The sequence below is a fragment of the Gambusia affinis genome, linkage group LG13 (assembly GCF_019740435.1).
Source record: "Gambusia affinis linkage group LG13, SWU_Gaff_1.0, whole genome shotgun sequence".
NCBI classification, from domain to species: domain Eukaryota; kingdom Metazoa; phylum Chordata; class Actinopteri; order Cyprinodontiformes; family Poeciliidae; genus Gambusia; species Gambusia affinis.
The window spans coordinates 32,298-55,299 of NC_057880.1; the positions used below are offsets into that span (position 1 = coordinate 32,298).

General features: G+C 37.2%; 1 protein-coding gene across 4 annotated transcripts in view; it reads right to left on the bottom strand.

Moving 5' to 3' along the window:
• The window catches only part of wipf1b (WAS/WASL interacting protein family, member 1b), a 41,509-nt gene extending 18,743 nt beyond the window's left edge, over positions 1–22,766 (bottom strand). Inside the window, exons 1-2 of one of the 4 annotated variants that reach the window (XM_044136228.1) lie at positions 22,629–22,766; positions 6,330–6,437 (exon numbers count right to left, since the gene is read on the bottom strand). The gene's annotated coding sequence lies outside the window, so the exon portion shown is untranslated. Of the gene's footprint in view, positions 1–6,329; positions 8,318–22,628 lie in introns of those variants that run through there. The other 3 variants (XM_044136231.1, XM_044136230.1, XM_044136232.1) reach the window with 3 other exon arrangements.
• Positions 22,767–23,002: the final 236 nt, after the last annotated feature.

Sequence of the window (23,002 nt, forward strand, 5' to 3'; positions counted from 1 at the left end):
TTGTGGCGACAAAAGTACTAAGAAATACTTATACTCCAGGCAAATTTTATTGCTTTTTGTAGTTTAAAGGAATTGTTGGGAGTAAAATTAATTATGCCATGTATAACTGTACAATATACTGCAGAAATACTATTATGACAATTATATTGTGTGCAAGGACTGTTGAGTGGAGTAACGTTTGATTTATTTATGCTTGTGCAAATGCTACAAACTTGGTTTTCTTATGATTATGTAATATTTTGTCAGAGTTTCACACAAAACACATATAACATAACCCAAAATGCTAAAGGTCACACAGTGATAACATGTCTAGTATCATCATCACCACATTTACACTTATTTTTGCCATTTTAAGATTCTTTAATATCATATTCAGTTCAGCTTATATCACACTTCACTTTGTTAGAATCCAAAAGAAATCACTGAGACATTTTGCAACTACAATAAAAGATTAATTTATCTTCAAGATTCACTTTACATACTATATATATATATATAGTATGTATATATACATACTATATATATATAGCACCTGAAGTGCAATGTTATTGCACTTCAGGTGCAATAACATTGCACCTGAAGTGTTCATATTTATTTGTGGTTTCCTGTTCTGTGAGGGGAGTACTACATTTATTATCGTAAACTGAATAAAACTGGTCAGCATCAGAGAATGATGGAGACTTGAGGCCTTTCAGCCCAACTTTAATCTGCAGTTAAAAGTAGCGTTACTATGACTCACTGGCTTTCACAGTTTTACTGCAGATACTGAGGGTGACATGTCAACTCATTTCCTGTAGCAGTCATGAAATGACGCATGAAACAGCAGCAGCTCGGACTCCGGTTACCAGCATGCTCTCAGGTGAGAAGGCTTGTGGCAGAAAGCTCCTTCCTGATTTTCCATGGCTAATGACTTGCCATTTATTCATTTTAAACAGATGTCTGGAAGTCAAAGAGCAGCCGCAATTTGCAGATGAACTCTGCAGCAGTTCTGAGTGAACGCAGAAACTTGCAGAATACAAAACAGGACAGTGTGTTGAAATGACCAAAGGAAATAAACCACTTCTCTTCTTCTTTTTCTGAGATGCGGCCTAATATCAGTAAACCATGAACAATGGTTTCTCTGACAGAGAGGGAAGAGGAGCCGAGGAGAAGATGTGACTAGAATAAAGCCAGTGAATCATTTGAAGAGACAGTCATGTGACACACAGACACACACTCAATATGGTTAACATATGTTTCCATTTATAAGTGGCTAAAATAAGACTTCCTTAGCCTTCCACTGAATCCCTTTAGCAAAACAACGCAGAGATTCATCCAAATATTAAATTAATAAAGTTATTCACACAATGAAATAAGTCTGCTGATGGTAAAGTATTATGCAAATTAAAACCACAACTGACACTGACCAAAGAAGTTTACTTTGTAACTTGGATTTTTCATAAATGACCATATGAGAGTTTGTGTAATTTATGTACTTAAACAGTATAGAAATGTGGTAATCTAGAATACATTACATTTTTTTCCAAAAAAAATTATTCCAATGTGAATTAGTTTCTTTGCTAATTTCAACCTCCAGTTTGTAACAGTTCACTGGAATTTTATTTCAGTCAACTTTCATTGTGTCTCAGTAAATTTAACCACCATGTAGTTATAAATAACAAATATATCTCATTAATTCTAAAGATAAACGGTCATAAAATGGTCTCAAATTAATTTAATTTTATGTTTTTTGAGTGAAAAGTTTGTATTCCACTCTATTCTCATGTATTTTAATGTTTATCCCAGTTTAAAATTTAGGAAGTAAATTATTACAGTTTTGACTCAAAACAAAACCAACAGTAACAGTACAGTGAATTCTCACCTGTTTGAGGTTCAGTATTCACAAATTTATCTATTTGTGGAGCAAAACCCTAAATTTTCCTATTTGCAGACTCTTAAGTGGTATCCCACTGTGACAGCATTTCATGTCCATAAAGTTTATCATATGAAAAAAGAATGACATAGCAAAGTATTAAAATGACCAGCATGTAGTCATGAAAATATTCACAGCTCTTCAATTTTTGCAACTTCTTTTACAGACATTTTTCAAGATGGATTAAATTCACAATTTACCATAAAACTATAACCAAAACACCCCATAAAGACAATGTAATTACTTTTAGGTTGTTTTTTTTTTTTTTTTTTTTTTTTAAAAAGAAAAAGAAAAAAAAGAAAATAACCAAGAAGTGACATCTACACAAGTATTCAGAGTCTTTGCCTTTGTGCTCAAAGTTGAGTTCATGTGGTTCCCGTTTCCACTCGTCATCCTTGAAATGTTTCTGCTCATCAACTGAAGTCCACATACTGATTTGGAAAGGCAGACACCAGTCTAGACAAAGTGTCACAGTCTACAGTCTGAGCACAAACCAAGTATGAAGTCAAAAGGATCAATCTGGGAACTGGTAGGAAAAAACAACAACAACAAAAACAATGTTTGCCTCTTTGAAAGTCTTGATGAGCAAAGTGGTCTTAATTATCTATGAAAACAGTTTGGAACCAGGACTAGAATTGAACAATCATAGAAGGAGCCAGTGGGGAGACCAACAACCTGATGGCCACTGTCAGAACTCCAGCTTCTCTCTGAACAGACTTAGTTAACAGTTTCTTAGCGAACGGCTCACCTGAAGTTGCCAAAAGGAACCTGAAATATGCTAAACCCATGAAAAGGTTTAAAGGTGTGCCAATGAGAAAAAACCCCAAAATTCTTATGCTTCCTCTACAGTTGCCTTAAGAGGCAAAAGACGAACCAATCCAAACCTCACTTACACCTTCGTTATAGTTCACTTCTACTAATGTTGTACAGCAACCAAACAGGCATGTTGGTGATCAAACAGAAGGCTCAGACTGACTGTCTACTTGGATTCTGGGAAACTGTAGATGTAGACTCTCTGAATGCCGTTCAGGAACATGATGAATGTGTCAGAGGCTGTGCAAAAACTGTGCTGAGTGGCTAAGCTAACATCCTGTGGTGTGTGTGTGTGTGAACTCGCTCACGCTCACGCCCACACACGCACACACACACACACACACACACACCTCCGTTTTACCATTCAGCAGTTGCTGTTATTTTAGTACTCAATCGAGCAGGGTAATGATGAACAGTTTCTTATGCTAGCATGCATAACCTACAGAACTGACTGCTTATAGCCAACAAGACACAGCAATAAATGTGAACTGTGTCCTTTTGTTTGCATTTTCTAGAAGCTTGTACTGAGTTAGACTCAACTGCAACGTTCTTTTGAAGCAACAATACGCTTACGCAAGAAGAGAACCAGATCTGAAAAGGGAACGAAAATCTATTGCACACATTAGAATTCTAACCGAAAAAACAAAAAAATACATTTAAAATATCAAGCAGAAGCAGAAGGTAACAGAAGTTCATTTGCATCTTGAAGGAAACATCAAAGTAAAAATAAGTCAAAAGAACTCTTCAATGGGTATGGATACTGATTTGAATTGTACTGAATTAATAGAATGCCTTTCTAGTCTTAGTTCCTTGGCCAGGAGGAAACTGGTATGAAACTCAACTTTTGGGCTGGGTAATCCCATTAGCTTTCAGAGGGACTGATTTCAACTGAGCTTGCAAATATACAAGTTTAGTGGAACAGCAGACTACTGACTAATTACTCTCATTGATTAAAGTAAAAGAGAAATTGTAATCAATTCTGATACCTCGTGAAATCAATCAAATCAGATTATACATCGTCACGAGTTCCTGAGAAGAAGATAAGATATCAGCAAGGATTTTGGAATAACTAATGATCCCAATTTTTTCGTTGTTTCTGCAAATAAATGAACAAATTACAAACTTTGTCTTAAATCTAAAATTAATTCAAAATATTCCAAATTAGTTTTTTAAAAAACTACCTATTTCCAGTTGTATTTTGGCACCTTCACCCTGCCAACAGATTTTTCTGTTGAATGTGACTTGAGATTCTTCACAGAATAATCAAACTATTGGTTTTTCCCCCTTATCTAAAATATTTGAAAGAAAATCCAATTCAGGAAGCACAAATGGCAAAGCTAGTTGAAATGCTATTGGCTGGTATTTGCAAAGCAGCCAATCCAGGAGCACCATTCATTTTTCTTAGCACTGATAGGCTGAAGAGTGGAAATAAGAAAGAGTGTAGGCCAGGGGTTCCCAAAGTGGGTCCTGGAGGGCCGGCATCCTGCATGTTTTAGTTCTCTCCCTGGTTTATCACACCTGGATGAAATGATGGCTCATTAGAAGGCCTATGAAGAACACTGACCTGCTGAAAAGGTTGTAGGTGCCACTAGGGAGAGAACTAAAACATGCAGGATGCCAGCCTTCGGAGACCAACTTTGGGCACCCCAGGTGTAGGTGTTAGCTTCTAAAGTAGTTTAGGGCAGTTACTACTGTGAGAATTACTTCTTAAGGTATACTTTGAGTTTGAACTATTAAAATAGGCAGTTATGTTTTTCAAAGGGATCTTTAAGTAACCACATATTTTACTCATTCGCTGTTGGCAGTGATCCATAACAGAGGCTCATAAATCTCAAGTTGCATTGCCTATTCAGCATAACATAGCATTCCACACTTCAACTTTAATTAGTTCAAGTGTAACATTTTTAAGCTAGAGTCCAGATCCCTTAATATCTTTGACATAGTCTTTTAGTTTAGCCACTACAGGAAGATACGAAATGCTTTCTATGCTAACTTTAGCATAGTTAGTGATTAGCAAAGAACACGTCAATTGTTGTCAACGGCCTAACGAGAAACCTTTATTAGCCAACTGTGTCAACACAACATCCCAACTAAAGAACTACTTCAATTCTTTCTTTAAAATAAGAATCATCAGGACAACTAGATATGAAGTATAAAACGCACACCTGCACATCTGGGAATCATATCTTATACTTCCTTCTGCAGATAAATTAATGTGCAGACAGCGACTAGACCCCATCTATCCATCCATCCATCTTCTTCCGCTTATCCGGGGTCGGGTCGCGGGGGTAGCAGCTTCAGAAGGGAGGCCCAGACTTCCCTCTCCCCAGCCTCTTCCAGCTCCTCTGGAGGAATCCCAAGGCGTTCCCAGGCCAGCCGAGAGACATAGTCCCTCCAGTGTGTTCTGGGTCTTCCCCGGGGTCTCCTCCCGGTGGGACGTGCCCGGAACACCTAACCATGGAGGCATCCTGACCAGATGCCCGAGCCACCTCAACTGGCCCCTCTCGATGTGAAGGAGCAGCGGCTCTACTCTGGGTCCCTCCCGGATGACTGAGCTTCTCACCCTCTAAGGGAGAGCCCAGCCACCCTATGGAGAAAATTAATTTCGGCCGCTTGTATCCGCAACTTCATTCTTTCAGTAATGACCGAAAGCTCATGACCAAAGATGAGGGTGGGAACGTAGATCGACTGGCACATCAAGAGCGGCAGACGCTGACTTACCAGCAAGTTGAAATAAATTACATTGTCATTTAAAGCATTTTCATTTGAAAAGTTATATAATGATGCTAATAATGGCATATACATGCAAATACACCCTCTCACAGACCAAACAAAATTATTTAAAATTCTAACCGAAAAATATTTTACATCTCTGTAACCAAAATTGCAGTTCAAAAAAATAATTATTATTCAGCGTAGATAGGCAGATAGTGCAAGCTAACTATTTCATACTGGATGTCAAATGTCTGCAGCATTTCCCAAAATGTTAAAACATTAAAAGAGAAGCATCTCTTTAATGACTGATGCCCACATGGAAATTATTTTGACTGATTGTTTTAATTTATAATGTGATTAATTAATTTATTGCTTATTGTGACAGGCTTAGATGATTGGCAGACTATAAACAGGTGAAATGTCACAGCAACCAATTGATGAAGACTGTGCTGAAGGGAAGCAATAAGAGAAAGTCACAGGGTTTGTTTTTATTTTTTGTGGAAAATACACCAAAATAAAAAATGTGAATTTTGTTTAACTTCACTTGTTCCTGCTGAATGACTTATGCAGGCCTGTCTTCTGGGACAGCCTCTCTTAAATAGCTCCTTTTCACGGCATGGAGATTTGGCTTTTAAATAAAAGTTCCATTATTAGACTGAAACTGAACCTACACTGCAAATTATTTCAACCCAACTCTCCAAGTACCAGTCTGGAGCGATAATGCTTGGTAACTCTTGGAGTACAGACCTGAGCTCAGCTCTTCACACTACTGCAACACACAGTTGGGCACAAGTAACAGAAAATAAAACAGTGGTCATGTTTGCAAACTTGTTTTTGCATTTACAAATGACTGAACATGCGACAATGGAAGGAAATTAAGGTGACTTACTTAATCTGAGTCCATAGAAGAATAAGCAGTATGTTCAGAAGACCGTAGAAGAAGCACCTCAGTTCATTCCGCAGAAAAAGACAAAAAGCGAACAGCAGCCATATGCAGCTGAAAGCAGAAAGAGGCAAAAGTTACCTGAATCCAACAAGCTTTAGAATGGCACTCAGAGTTGCAGAATTTCCTGATTCCTCTTTCTCTAATCTCACAGCACACAGTTTGAGAGAACTGTCACTTCAGCAGCCACTTTATATATGCTGAGTACCACTTCCTCTTTTTCACTTCCCTGCCTGTTGGAGGGGGAGGCGTGCTTACTAGAGGCTAAAGATTAAAACAAGAGTCTATAAAAAAATAATTAAAAAATGAATAAATAAAAAGGGCCTGATGTAAAAACAGAACATACTTGATAAAAAAAGAAAAGAATTAAAATAATTCTGTCAAAATTAATAATATACATGGGAACCATTATTATTTTGTAGATACATGTTTAATTGAATTTTAAATGGAAATTCTACCTACAGTTTTGTAGATCTGGCTACAAAGGCACAAAACAAATTTATGTTTCAAAACTAAACATACTTTAGGTGCCAAACAAACCATATCTGAAAGTGAGACAGTTGTGATTAAACTAAAAAGTACATCTTTGCTAATTAAAATAACATTTATTACTGCAATCCAACCAGCCAACAGTTTTCTGCAACACTTTCCTTCCACTCAACTTTCCATTGGTAACCATGGACTCAATTCACTAAGCAGCCAGCTTTCTTTAACATTGGGGTTAATGGGTTAACCATCTACTGCACAACTGTCAAGTCAGCATATTTCAGCATAACATTGCTGAAATACCAAACTATTTTTGTTGTTTTTGTGTAATATTTGAAACTGATTAAATAAATCTTAGGTTCTAAAGTAGTTGTAGAGCCTTATTAAAATTTACAGGAAAAAACATGTATGTAACATTGAGCATGTTCTCTCTCTGTAAAATTACATACTGTATTTTCCGCACTATAAGACGCACCTTAAAACCTTCACATTTTTCAAAAGCAGACAGTGCGCCTTATAGTGCAGAAAATACAGTATATAAAATATATAAGACATTATGTCACTGTTAACACACAACTGTGTGTTAACAAGGAGGTTTATAATGACTCATGTTTTCAACTCCCAAGATTTTATGCTTGTTTGTGTTGTGACCTGCACTGTCAACCAGGGGCGATTTTAGGATCTGACCTTTAGGGGGGCTTTAGCCCCCAGCAGGGCTAAGCCCAAGAGAAGTTATTTGTTGGTGCATTTTTCTAAACGTCACTGCTTATTTACATATAATCACATAAGAAATTAAATAGTTGTGTCCAACTAAAACTGTTAACTACATACAGGTCTGGGAAAAAGTTAAAAGCCCACTGCACTGAACCCCATAGAAATCCACCAAATATTGATTTCTAAACTCTTCCTGAGTTAAAACATTTGTTTTGCTGTTTCTAAATTAATATAAACTTGTTTTCTTTGCATTATTCAAAGTCTGAAAGCACTGCATCTTTTTTGTTGTTTGTTACTTTGACCTTTTTTCATTGTCTAAAAATATATACCAAGTTTTTGCTTAGGATTTCAGAGACATGTCAGTAGTTCAGCAATCTTTATTTTACTTAAACATAGTTATATATTATGTATATATACAAAACAGAATCAGACTACATCATACCTCCCAACCTCTGCTAACATTAATGAGGCACAAGCAGCTGTGAAGTGACAGTCCTAGTGGGGTCTGTTCACCCAGAAATTTAAATTAAGTCTTCTCAAAACTATGCATTTCATTTGAAGAATATTTATTAAATTCATAGGATTAATAAACCTAAAACCAGTTTATTATCAAGGTAGAAGGTCAGATTAATGACCAGTTCTTACTAGTCATACTTAGAAATTGCTTTACCCTTATTTTTATCTGAATGTTATGCGGCTGTTGGCCTTTTTTCTTTAACCCCTTAACTGGCGGTGTCCCATCTATGGGACAAATCTAGTTTGTTTGAATACTCTGCCTTTTTCGCCACCAGTTAAAGGGTTAAATAAGAAATTGGACCTTATGCTGCCAACACTTAGCTTTCATCAACAACTCAGGTGGGAGAGAGAGCGCTGCACATCACAAGTAACAACCTGGCCAGAACACTGTGCATTAAATAATAAAACATAACTTAACGAAGCTTGGAGGCAGATAAATTTTCCTCAAGAAATTTTAATAATCAAGGTACTCGAATCACTCGAGGAATCATGTCAGCCCTAATCCTATCTCAATACGGCAGCTAAAAGTGCAGTACTATAATTTTTAATTCATTGTTCAAGCAAAATTGTGAAGTTTTAAAAAAAATCACCACTGAGTATTAAGAGATTTATTTAGTATAATTTCTTTTGTTCCCATCTAGGCCCCCCATCTAGAACCACCCCTGGGCTGCAGGTCGGTGTCTGGTTCATTTTCAGTTAGCATGTTTTTTCTTCATTCATAGGAAGTCAGGTTATCTAAACTGGTAAACCACGTTAATAAAATAATAGTGAAATAATACATTAAATGACCACTGACCAATGTATTCATAAAATATATAAACATTTCTGAATAAAACACACATCAAGTCCTAACAAACCTTTTAAATGTTGGAAATATGCATGTACTGTTAATCTATTAGCATGATTTGTTCTGGCCATATTATTTTGGCTAATGCTATTACATATTAAATAAAGTATCATCCAAACTCATTGTTCTAAGCAAATAATCAAACCATTATAGTCTACTAAAAGCTGAATTTAAAAAATGATCAATCATAAAATGTTCAGTTCCATATCAGCCTAAGGTGATGAATGAGGATGAAGAGACTGTGATGTGTGGTTCTTTAGGTTCTGACGGGTCTGCGGTTCCTCTCCCGATCCATTCTGTCTATCATACAGCAGCACACGGCGCCACGACGGACAATTTTTTTGTCCATCGATGGACACATTATCCATCCTCACTGACATTGTTCAGCCTGGAATGTGGGTCTTCCTCCTCACGTCTGTATTTTTGCCAGTTTTTCCTTCTAAGGACAGTGTAGTATCGGGTGGCAATTTAAAAAGACGCTCGCCAGGCTGCATAGTGTCCGTCTCTAGGCTACCATGACAGCAGCGTCAGTCTGTAGCGCTTTGGGGGTCCTATTTAGCTCCTGCCACGACAATTTAGCTGACCTTAATATTCCGTTTTATTTTGGTCATTATTATTACATTTAGTGTTGATATGTGTGTGACAGGCGTGTCTATTGAACGATTATGTATCAATACAAGACATGACATTCAACAGTATTTTACGGAGGGGTGGTAATCCTCTTCAGGGGTGCTGAGGTACAGAACTAGAATCACCACTGCTGTCAACCATGAGACCGGATCTGGCTTTCTGAAAAGCTGGAGAAGCAACTCAGTGAGAACCTGTCGGGAGCTGAATGTAGAATTACAAGTGAAAAATAGATTTTCATTCATTTTGTATTACAGACCAACAACAACATGTGGAAAGAAGTAATCTCCAATCTCTCAAACATTAAGGAAATGGGGCCAATGTCTCAACAAGAAATATAGAAATTAAGGTAAAAACCTTTTTAGTCGTGTTGATTTGTTGCTTTCATCAGCTTAAAAACGTGTTTAAAAAAACTTGGAGAAAGGACTGTGCAGTTATTCAGCATTCACTTCCAGATTGGTCTCCAAACAATCATATAAAAACAAACTCATAAAAGAAATGACTTTGTCATAGTGCACTTTGAAAGTAAGTTCTCATTTTGTCATGTATCTTATGTTTTTACTATGTGTAATTTATTTATGCAGTCATATAATTTTTAGTTTTTTATTTTGGAGCCCATATCAGACATGCAGCACACTATTCTCACTATATAACTTCAAGTTAGCTTGAGATGGCTATTACTCATGAAAGCATGTTTACATAAATCTATATAAAAATTTATGTACTTATTAGAGGTGCACTGATAAATCAGCCACTTTTTTTTTCATCTGCACATGCACACAATAGTCACCACACTCTTACCAACTTGGCAACTTTGCTCCTAAAATTTCCAATTTTCAGACAAAAACATCAATCTGTGGTTCTCAAAAAACAGACACAAAACAAACAAGCACTGTAAATGTGTAACCAGCAACATTATTAACATTACAGGGGGTTTTTTCATCCACATTTTGGCATCTCAAAATATGTAAACATTTGTTTCAAATGTTTGAGAAAAAAAAGCTCTTCCAATGACCCATAGCAGATCTTCAGTTACATTATGTCACTGTTTCTGCTCTGACCTTGTTGTTAACACCACTTCCCATTTGTTCCCTCTGAATTTCCCTCCACCCTGACCATATATGAGCTCGGTGCTTCAGTTGTCCTCCATTGTTGAATACATCACTGGTTCTATGTCTGTCTGGATGCTCTGTATTTATCATTTCTTATTCCACCAGAGGGAAAGAATAGGTTCTGTCAGAAAGTCAACAGCTTAAACTCTATAATGCTGCTGGACCAAAAAAGGGGAGCACAGCTCCATATCAGTCACTTCCTGTACTCTCAATTTTACACTTCCTGCTTTGCAACATACAGTCTGAGGCAATCTGCTAAAACACTGTCGTCTTCGTTTCAGTCCACTGCCTGCTGCTCCGTATTAGCAGCCAACTCTAGCAACACAGAAGAGACTCTTTGGCTTTCTCCGCTGCCCACAGCTGTTTTTCTTTACCAGAATCTGGTATTTGTTGAGGGGAAAAAAAATGCAGGAGCTGGTAATGTAGTTATAAAAGATCAGTGTTCCCCACACTGCCACTGGCTAATGCACCAAGGAAAAACAACACCAGGCCATCACAGAGATCCTTCTGACACTTAATGTGTTTTATCACATAAAGCTACAAAGGCTTTCAGAAACACTACAGGTAGAGGAAGATGCGACTAAATGCTCCAATCTGGAATGGTTTTGTAATCAACTTGAACAGTGTAAGGCAAGAAGATAAATTCACTGGACAAAGTGACTTGACATTTTGATCCAATATGATACTACATCATGAGTTATGAAACAACTGGATCAGAGCCTGCAGATGTAGACATTGTATAAAGCGTCCTTCACTACATGAGTGCTCATTTGAACTTTTTCTGAAATGCAGGGTGATTTTCCTGTTTGTCTGTTACAATCATGCTGCAATCAACTGCAGCAACAACATCATTTCACACTGTCAATACAGTAAACTCACAAGCAAGTTATATTCAGCTAAAGAGCGACTTGAACGAAATTATAAAATCTCCAATGTTTTAAAAAGAGCAGGGCTGATGAGTACTGATCATTTTGTGAAAAAATAAATCACATCCTGGTGTTGCTGCACATGTAAAGGAAGTAGCAAAGGAACTTTGTGGCAGATCAGGATCCCTTTCAATAAAGGTGCAGGACTCACTTTGCCACAGTATACTGACTATACTTTGCTATGTACTACACCCCTCCTTTTTTTATACATGTATTTATGATTTTTCAGAGTTAGACAGCCAAGACAGAAGAAAAACAACAACAAAAAGTAAACAAATCCAACAAAAACAAAACAAAACAAGACAAACCAGTCAAAACAGTGTCAGCTTACTGGAGGACTGATAAAAGAGGATAAAATATGTAAACATTAGTCCATAAAGGGTAATGAAGCATGAGACAGAGTCATAGAGAACAACAGACATTTTTGAAAACATTGTATCAAACAGATCACCATAAAACACAGAATATCAATATAAGATGAAAGCAATAAATTATAATTAGAGTAATAATAATAATAAAGAAAAATTAAGAAAGAAAGAAAAATACAGGTCCAGATAAGTACCACAGTCATTTTAGCCCATTATTTTGTTGTATTTATTGAAAGGATCCCACACATCAAGGAACTTATGATGGTTGTCTGACAAAGAGTATCAAATTTCTTCAAGATAGATACAGGACACCATATAACTGAAACAAGGTGGGGAAGAGAATTCCCATTCCCGCAGAATAACCCGTTTCACAACCACTAAACCAAATATTAAAGCCTGTTGCAGAGACATAGGAAGAGTAAGAGAGAATTTAGAGCAACCCAAAATTATCAAATGTTTATCCAGAGATAGAAGCTTGCCATAAGCGTTGCTATAAAATTTAAATATCTTGCACCAGAAGTCCATAAGTTTAGGGCAGGAGCAAAACAGATGACCCAAAGTCCCATCATCTGATTTACATCCGTCACATGTTGGTGAGACCAGAAGGCATTCATCCTTTATATATGTCTATGATGGGGGGTCCCAACAGGATCCCTATTCCAACCACTACAATTTTCCTGGCCTTGGTATTTCCTATATTTTATTTTGTGCTTAATAGTTACATTTAGTGTTTATGTGTCAGTCAGAGGCGAGATAAGTGTTGGACATTTTTGAAAATACGAAACAAATTGCATCCTGTATCACTTCAATACCGGATACAACATTTAATTGCCAAATATGGGATGATTCCATATTTTACGGGACAGGTGGCATCCCTAGGTGTAATAGAACATGTAAATTATGTAAAAATTAATTTGCCGCTCCACAGAAGTAGTCTTTCAAGGAGAGATTTAATTTGAATTGTATGTAGTGTTTTAGTATTAGCTCTCGCTAAATACCATGTTGGTGTAGCATTTGTTTTTAAATATAATTATTGTTTTCAACAAATTAACAAAACTGCAGGAGAGTTATGAAAATACAAAGATAAGCGGAACATCGATCAGACTGCAATGACCAATTGGCGTCGGTTGACGCTAACGCGTTAGTGGAACAGATGTTTAGGATTAGTGCTTGATTGGATTTGATTCTATTGATTCACTCCAGACATGTCCTAATCATTGTGTTGAGCAAATACACATCAACACTAGAATGAATCTAGAATGTATGTTTACATTCATACATGGAAACACAAGTAGGCCTGTCACGAGAATAAATCAAGTAATCGCATAATTAATGAAAATTATCATATTTATGTTGTGTTTAGTTTTTATTGAAGTCCATTTTTTGTTAACGGCGACTGAGAGTCCATTTTAATTTTGTTTTTGGTCGTTTTATTTTGTTTTACCAGTGTTAACACCAGTTCTGGTGTTAAGTGTTCTTTTGAAAATAAACTGCATTTATTTTTGGCAGGATATTGCTTGCATTATTATGTCATTACCATTACATCAGTTTAAAATGGTCTTCAGACAATATTATCTTTTATTGCAATAATTTGAGACAATTAATTGCTCAGCAAAATTTATCATGACAGGCCTATATTTAGGCATACACACACAGAATTGAACATACATAAAAATAAACTATTGTAAATAAATTTATAACAAGCTATAAATCTACATTAAGGGAATGCACACAAGAATAAATATAGAAAATAAATATAACAGGATGATTCTACCATAAATTCTTAGAGAACAAAAAAATTAGAAGTCATAGTTGTTAGGACCATAAATTTAAGGGTTTCCCTCAGCCTGGTGGGCTACCAGGCTTTACTTTCCCCCACCAGGCTAAGTATTAGTTATTTATTTGAGTTTTTTCAAATATTTACTTTTTCTAAGACCTTGTAGATGATGCTTAGGTATTGTCAATAATGTCTTCCACCAACATAATTATAAAGTGATATTTTCAAATTTCCTGTCAGCTTTAACATTTTTTTTACTCACAGTAGTAATACACCTCACAGTATATCACCATCGATCATCAGAAAACACAGCATGTTTTCTGGTAAAAATTCTGGATTTTATAAAACACTGATTTGTGAAACTTCATCTAATGAAAAAAAACAGTAATGTAGTTTTCCCACAAACATTGCAAAAATTTTCTCATGAACATGATTCTATTTATTATTTGTTCTCCACCAACTAAATGTAGTACATTAGTAAGTATCAAATGCTACATAGATTTACCAAATTTTGCATGCCTCATAAATAGTTTATAAATTAGAAATTTACAGTCTATATCTGTGTATTCCAAGGTTTTGGTAGAAACTGGTATGGTTGGGTGTGACGTCTGCCCGAAAATAAATAAAAATCCAAAACCTAAACTCCAAATCTTCCTAGAAATAATAAAAAGATAATTCTGTCCTCTATGAGTTAGAAACAAGGTTTTGCACCCAACTTGAATTTTAAATGTATAAACAGTAAAGCGCTTTGTGTTTACAGATATAAAATAAAGAACTTCTGCTTTTAAGCCTTGGGTGTGCCATTTAGCCTTTGCCATTTTTGGTATTAATAGGCAAAAACAAAACAAGCAAAAAGAAGCAACAACAAAAAAAAAACATGAAAACTGCAAGGGCAGATTTTCACAATCAGCAAAGCTCGTCAGTTGGCCTTCAGATTGGCCTTCACAAGAGGCCACGTCTTGGTACCAGTTTTTCTAACTCACTGTTCGAAGCTTGAATTAGAATTTTTAGCCGGAATAGATGAGGAAGTTTTAAATATTCATTCTCTCTTCAGCTGCTATGTCAACTCTACACATATAAGCTAACAGAATAAGATTGTAAATACAAATTATTCAAGGAAACACTAAAAATACATAATGCACATGGTCATGAGTGTTGCTGTAGGATGGATGGAGTGATGCAGAGTTCACATGTTCCATACAGGAAACTGAGCTCCACAACATAATTTGTTTCTACCACTACCGACACACACATAGCAGCTATGAAAATGTTTACAGACCAAACGTAAAAGTGTACTCCAAAACACTGATGGAGCTCATGTTGGATCTACTCTCCATATAGCAGTGAGAAGCTATTTTTCAGCTGGTGTGGTTCACACTGCACCATGTCAAATTAACCAAACCATTTTTTAAAAATCTTGTGGGGGCCTACACCAAGAGTCAGTGAAGGAAAAGACACAAAAACCTCTGAAGACAACACTGAACCTAATCAAGTTTTGGGATTGAGAATATGGGAAATGTCCCCATCTGGTGCTACTGTCGGTGTGGGTTGAAGAGACTAACATGAGAGATGGGGGTTGGACAGAACTAGCGGGCAGAATACTGCACAGGGCATTCAGGGTAAATACATCCAAAACAAACATGCTAGCAGGAGAATTTGCTTGTGGATTATTATCAAAGATAAAAAAAGAAATCCTAGAACTGCTAAAATCTCACACCTCTTCATTTTTTTTACATTTATCAATAAGTAGTTTTTCTTATTTCTTTCTCAGCGGTTTTGTCTCATTTCCTTTAGTAGTTCTTGGTGCAGCGCCCCCAAAGGCAAGGAGAGGAATGGGTTTTTCCAATGGCTTGGTTTGTTTGACATCAAGCAGTGTGAAAGTAAACACCACCATCTGAAAATGTAGCAAAATGTTGCAACTTTAGGACCAAATGAAACTACGTTTACTGGAGTATCAGGTGTGAAAACAGCCTGTTAAATCTAAGGTGTTTGCTTTTGCAACATAAGTGGAATGTGGATCCAAGTCTGAAACTGCAGTCACATCTCTGATTAAAGGCAACATAATCCATCCTGATTATTGAACTGGTGGTAATTTAGGAAAGAACTCCGCAATTACATATCAGATTTCTAATTGTGTTCTTTAATTCTTGTTGCAATTCAAAACCATTTCACTCAGGTGTGTGACAGTGGACACATCTCAAAGATGCAGGATACTAACCCAGGTTTCCATAGAAAATCAACATGCTGAGGAGGCACTAACGACCACTGAGGAGAGAACACAAACATAAAAGATACCACCCCTGAGGACCAATTCTGGAATTACTTAGATATCTCAAAGAAACTCAACATATACCATTTTTCAAATCTAGCATTTGTTGGCTGTCTATCTTCTGGTTTGCTCAATGTGTTGCTTTTGGTGACCAGCTAAGAAAGGATATTTTTAAAAGTATTAATGCAAATCATGTGGCTTCGAAGCCATTAAAACCTGAACAATGTTTCGGTTGCTCTAAAATCAAAATCAAATCAAATTTTATTTGTATAGCACATTTCAGCAGCAAGGCATTTCAAAGTGCTTTACATCAAATCAAACACAAAAACACAAAGCAACATAGAATTAACAATAAAAACACAACATCAAGTCAGATTCCGTCAATAAATTTGCAATTGATTACGTTTCAAATAGAACTCTAAACAAGTGGGTTTTCAGTTGAGATTTAAAGGAAGTCAGTGTTTCAGCTGTTTTACAGTTTTCTGGAAGTTTGTTCCAGATATGTGATGCATAGATGCTAAATGCCGCTTCTCCTCATTTGGTTCTGGTTCTGGGGATGCAGAGCAGACCAGAACCAGAAGACCTGAGAGTTCTGGAAGGTTGATACAATATCAGCAGATCTTTAATGTATTGTGGTGCTAAACCATTCAGTGATTTATAAACTAACAACAGTATTTTAAACTCTATTCTTTGAGCTACAGGGAGCCAGTGGAGGGACTTTAAAACTGGTGTTATGTGCTCTATCTTCCTGGTTTTAGTCAGAACTCCAGCTGCATTCTGTCAGCTGCATTCTGGATCAGCTGCAGCTGTTTGATTGATTTGTTGGACAGACCTGTGAAGACGCCGTTACAATAATCAATACGACTGAAGATAAACACATGGATGAGTTTCTCTAGATCTGGCTGAGACATTAGTCCTTTAATCCTGGAAATGTTCTTCAGGTGATAGAAGGCCGACTTTGTAACTGTCTTTACGTGGCTCTGAATTTTCAGGTCAGAGTCCATCACTACCCCCAGGTTTCGGGCTGATCGCTGGTTTTTAGTTGTAATAACTGAAGCTGTGCACTGACTCTAGATCGTTCCTCTTTAAGTCCAAAAATAATAACTTCAGTTTTGTTTTTGTTCAGCTGGAGGAAGTTTTGGCACATCCACACATTTATCTGTTCTAAGCATCTGTTCAGTAATTGGATGGGTTCTGAGTCTGCTGGTGACATCGTAATGTAGAGCTGTGTGTCATCTGCATAGTTATGCAGATGACACACACTGTGTGTGTCACGATAGCAAATTTTGCTGAACGATTAATTGTCTCAAAAAACTATTGCGATAGACGATAGTATTGTTTGAAAACCTTTTTACACTGATTTAATGGAAATGACGTAATAATGCATGTGATTTCCTGCCAAAGATAGATACACTTTATTTTAAAAAGAACACTTAACACTGGAACTGATAAACAAAACAACCAAAAATAAAAATAAAATTGATTCTCAGTCTCCATTAACAAAAATGTACTTGAATAAAAACGAAATAACATAAAGCCAAAGTGTAAATAAATACTGCATTCAACCAAAAGAGTGCAGATTATAAAGTCTGTTTACCATATTGCCCTTCAGTAATCATTAGATTTAAATAGAGAAGATGGGCACACCTGATGCAATAGTTCACACTACATGTTAGTTCACACCTACATTTTCCCCTTATGACAATCTTAGAACTTTTATCGTTCTAAGATTGTCTCTTGTTATCATCCTGTAGTGTGTGGTGTGTTATGCTAGATCGTTGTGGCCCCTCCGATCTAAATCAGGGGTTTTCCCCACTGGGATCGTTACGGCAGCCTGTTGAATGTGACAGGTAACCAATCAGAAAGCCGGATTCTGCTCCTCACTTTCTGAGGGGAAATTACCGAGGGGAATCCCAAACAGCTGACGCGGCACAACCTGAAGTCCAGCGGACATTGGAGATGATATGTGGAAACAACATTAATGTTTATAAAACATTTGGTGCAAAGAATATAGAAATGACGAGGGGAGGAGTTGGAGCAAAATCGTTAACGTGACATAAATCGGTTCTAATGATTTTCATTCAGTCAGGACGTTACGCTGACACTAGAGCCACATGCACTGCAGGTAGATTGTAGTAAAGCATTGATTAATGCCTGGTTTTAAAATTAGTTAGCTGGACTTGTAGCCATTATGTTGTGCCCACTGTTGGATATTACACGGCACATCGAATCCGATGGAACCGTTATACCTAGGATTTCTGTCGACTAATGTGTGATCTCAGATTTTGAAAATGGGCCGACAATCGACTGACAGCACTAAGATGGTGTAGTGTGCGCTGGGCATTACACTAAGGAAATGAGGAAGGGAGGGTCAGTGGAGAGCACCGGAGTTGAGCCTTTTTTCATTTAGCGTCATCAACAGAAAGAGAAAAAGGCTGGAAGATAACAGCGATAATTAAAATGACGTAGATAGTTTTAATTTATCGTACGATTAATCGATTTCTCATTTATCGCGACAGGCCTACACACACATAATATTATTTCCTGTTATAACCTGAGCTAATGGGAGCATATAAATATTGAATTAGAGGGGTCCTAGGATTGAACCTTGGGGTACCCCACATGTGACCTTTGACCTCTTTGATGAGAAGTTTCCAATTGAAACAAAGAAATCCCTGTTCTTTATGTAAGATTCAAACCAGTTAAGCACTGGACCGGAGAGTCCGACCCAACTCTCCAGTTCATTCAGTAATAGGTCATGGTCAACAGTGTCAAAAGTTGCACTGAGGTCCAACAGAACCAGCACTGTGGATCTCCCACCGTCCGTATTTATATGGATGTCATTAAATACGGACTGTAAGAAACAAGTACTTTCCTGTAAACAGATTCTGATACAGGGAAACTCCAAACCACGTTGTAACAGAGGTGAGTTTCTGGTAAAGCTTTCAATCGCTGTGCATATTCAAGTGTTGTACCACTACTTGAAACATAGTAAGTGCCACTTTCCTCAGCTGTGATCAGATACTCTATCAACAGGCCATAAGGTGACAGGAGCAAAGACACTATGCCTTCTGGACAAGACTTTTCCTATTTCATAAGAAATTACAGGAAATCCTGATAGGTCCCTTCCACTGTCGGATTGGTCATTGTCATAATCACATCCACTTTAAACTTATGAGCAATTTCAGTATTTGCTGAACAGCAGACAGGAACTAAAAAGTTCTGCTCAGAATGTTTGCAAATAAAGAATCTGCAAAAACTCCCAAATCAGGCCCACAGGAGCAGACTGATATCATTTTAGGTCATGCATCCCTGGGAAAGAGAAGTGATTTCTCTGCTGCTGCAGAGAGCATGCCTTAAATGCAAAGCCTCCATGGGGCCCTAAGCAAAATTTGGTTTTGGGGCCTCTAATTCTGCTAACAATGTGGACTGGCTGCAATCAATATTAGATAATTCACACTGCTGCTATAAACCTATTGCATCTCTGGCAGTGCTGTTTACATTATATACATGTATAATATAGGAAACATTTATTGGCTAACTGATTTATCAACCAGTTAATTTCTGGGCGCCGATTTCCTTAATTTTGGGGGATTGTGTTCGGCCGATACTTGCATGTGAAACCCATCTTATCCCCTTATTTCATCTTTGTCAGCAAAGGTTTATAAATCATCTCTGTCCTCTTCTGCTCTGCAGTGAGAGGTTTGACTGACAGACCGACCCACCAGGTCAGGCCTCAACGTTTACAGCTAACAATTTTCACCCCACTGTTGCCAACTCAGTGACTTTCTTGCTATATTTAGCAACATTTCAGACAAAAAAATACATATATATCGGCCAAAGTAAAAACCAGCAGGTCAGGCTTTTTAAGATTGTAACCAGGGATCGGCCAGAAAACTGCAATCACTGCAGCTCTACACACATATTCATGACATTCTTTGATTAAATTAATTTCTCTTGAACATTACTCCAATAGCTAAAAATTTAACTTATACCAGGTGAATCTTTCTCCCCTGGAATGTGGACCGGTACCAGACTGATTCTGAGCTTTCAAATGATTTTAATAGAAGTTTCACATAACTGAGAAGTTGCTGTAAAAATAATATAATTTGTTTTAGCCACCAAATGATTTTGCTCAGCAGCAAACAACAAATCCCAACTGCAGCATAGAGCAGCTCATCATGTAGCAGCTCATCATGTAGCAGCTCAACATGTAGCAGGCTACAACCCGAGGGAAAAAACATTTTACTAGACAATGTCAAACACTGGCAAGTTTTAATTATTCTTATCAAACATGGTGTTTTGAAGCCAAAAATACCTCAGAAATGTCCAGAGACACCCATGAGAATCAACTCATTTAAAGTTTAAACTCAGTTTCACACAAACACAAAGACCCTACCATAAATGTTTGGCTGTTGAACTGCAGCGGTCCAGGTTGCTATCAAGCTAATGTTCTGTTAGCAGCTTTACTAATCTTTTACATTACATCAAATTACCAAGGCACATTAAAACAAACCTTTATCTTGGGTTTTTTTCTATTCTTCCTCTTTCTTTTCACCCTCTCCAAAGGGTAAGTCCTTTTTAGAGATATTGTTTTTCTTACTTAACTCTTTGGATGTTTGGATGCTCGGCACAGCAGCTCATGTTACCGGCAAAGTATGCGGTACCTACCACAGCCACTCAGGGACCCCAAGAGCAATTTTTTTTTTTCTTTTTGCCCATAAAAAGATGTCTATGTATATTATCAAAAATATATTATTGTAAAAACAAATTTCTTCATAGTGAAATTATGTGTTTTTGATATTATAATAAGATAGAAATTACAAAAATAAAAATCAGCTCCACTGAGTGGAGTGGCCTTAGTGGCCCTGGGGCCCTTAGCAGCTGCCTTGGGCCGGACCTGCTTAAGAGTAAGAATTGATTAATTGTATTCCACAAAATGGATGAAGTTATTCATTAATCATCAGCAAACTTTATTAACAGACTATGGTCCATAAATCAAAAAACATAGCAGAAGAGAATAAAAACAAGATACTGAAAACATTATTTAAAAATAAAAAAAGATGAATTTAAATACAGAGATTTTACTTAGTGGTTCCTTAGTCTGAGTGAGTCATAGGATTAACACAAAGAAAGTTCTGTGCACAAAAAAAACACCAATTCTTTGACACAATTACCCAAAGTTAAACATTGAACTTCTCATACAGCCATAAAAATATATCAATCAAATCTCTGGGTTGCATAAATGGACTGAACTTATATAGCGCTTTTCCAGTCATTTTGACCACTCAAAGCACTTTACACTAGTCACATTCACCCATTCGCTCACAAACACACACCCATTCATACACCAATACGCAGATCGGTAGGCAATTTGGGGTTAAGTACCTTGCCCAGAGGCACATCGACATGTGGCAGGAGGAAGCTGGAATCGAACCTACAATCTTCCGATTGCAAGACGACTACTCTACCATAGAGCCACAGTCGCCCACACTATTAATCATCCAACCTATAGATCTGGCAAGAATGGAACAAATGGAAGAGACCAAGAAGAAACCCATTGATGAAAGAAAGAAATTAATTTTACAATGCAACACAAAACATGTGGAATAATGAACTGTGATTTTTGAGATTAAGATTCAACTTAAAAGTAAGGTGAAGAACTATGTTTGACATGTAGACAAAGGACTTTTTCGTTTTTGTTTTTTAACAATGGTGATAGTAAGAGAAGGATAGCAGAAAATAAAGCTATAACCTTCTATAAAGGATTTGTACATCGAGTCTGTGTCTCACCAGTCATGAACCTCAGTGCACATCACTGAGGGGAACAAATGTTCTGCAAAGTAGGGGGCGCTGACCCAAATGCAAAAATCAAACTACAGACTCAGGAAAAGCTCATTTAAGTGTTTTATAACCTACTTTTTATGCAATGCTGTGAGCAGCTGATGAGCAACTATTGTGCTGCATCCATTAACGTAATGTCTTAGCACGTGATGATTGCTAAGCAACTTCATAAATTTTATGATTACAGAACTGTAGCCTACATGATTGCAGAACGAGTTTTCACAGCTAAAGGAGCATTTTGTCTTGGAGATTGTGAACAAACAATGCAATTTGCATGCATTACATTTTAAAGCATTCCAAGCCGATTTATCCCACGGGCGGTTTTTAATATATATACACCAACCAGAACGATAAAATGTCAAAACACTGCAGCCGAGTCTGACGCTTACAAGGCAATTCAAAACACATGTCTTAGTCCAGCCACGTCGTTCCGAACAATCAGTAGTTTAAATAGGACCATAATCTTTACGCAGACAATATTTATGAGTGGATAAAAGCATCGACAAGCTAGATAACTCTAAGGGTTTCTATAACTGTCTAAAAGTGAGCTCAGAGTTTTTCAGTCTGAAATAAACAAGCCTCACTGACTCGCCATCACTGCTGGAATTACTCCCAGCTGCTTTCAAAAAGTTGACAACTTCTCTGGCTTGTTGAGGCGAACTCGGGTCTCGCCTTTCCGCTTCACCGAGACTACGTTTCGCCACCTCGCCAGACCAAGACCTTCATAAAAAGTCAGAGATAATGTCTTTTTTAGCTTACCTTTGGAAGTATGAAACGTTCGGCACGGCTAATAACCCTCCATGATCGTCAGTGATGAGGAGCTCCGCGCAACCAATCCTGAGGTCTGCAGTGAAGTGGCAGGCAGGCGGCCTCACCCACAGCCCCGCATAAACCAAGCTGCGCGCTGTTAGCTGGGAGTTTTAATGGGAGGACACGTTCACCCTACCCAAGATTAGAGGCAGTTAAGCCAACTCCAGTATGTGCTTTAGAATTAGAATAAGGAGAAATGCCATCATGTATCAGAAGACAACAGATAATTGTTAATTATAGGGTAAATTTTAAAAGAACATATGAAGATCATCCAGTTAAGAACGTAGTAAAAAATTGTTGGGGAAGAGGAAAGGAACAAATTA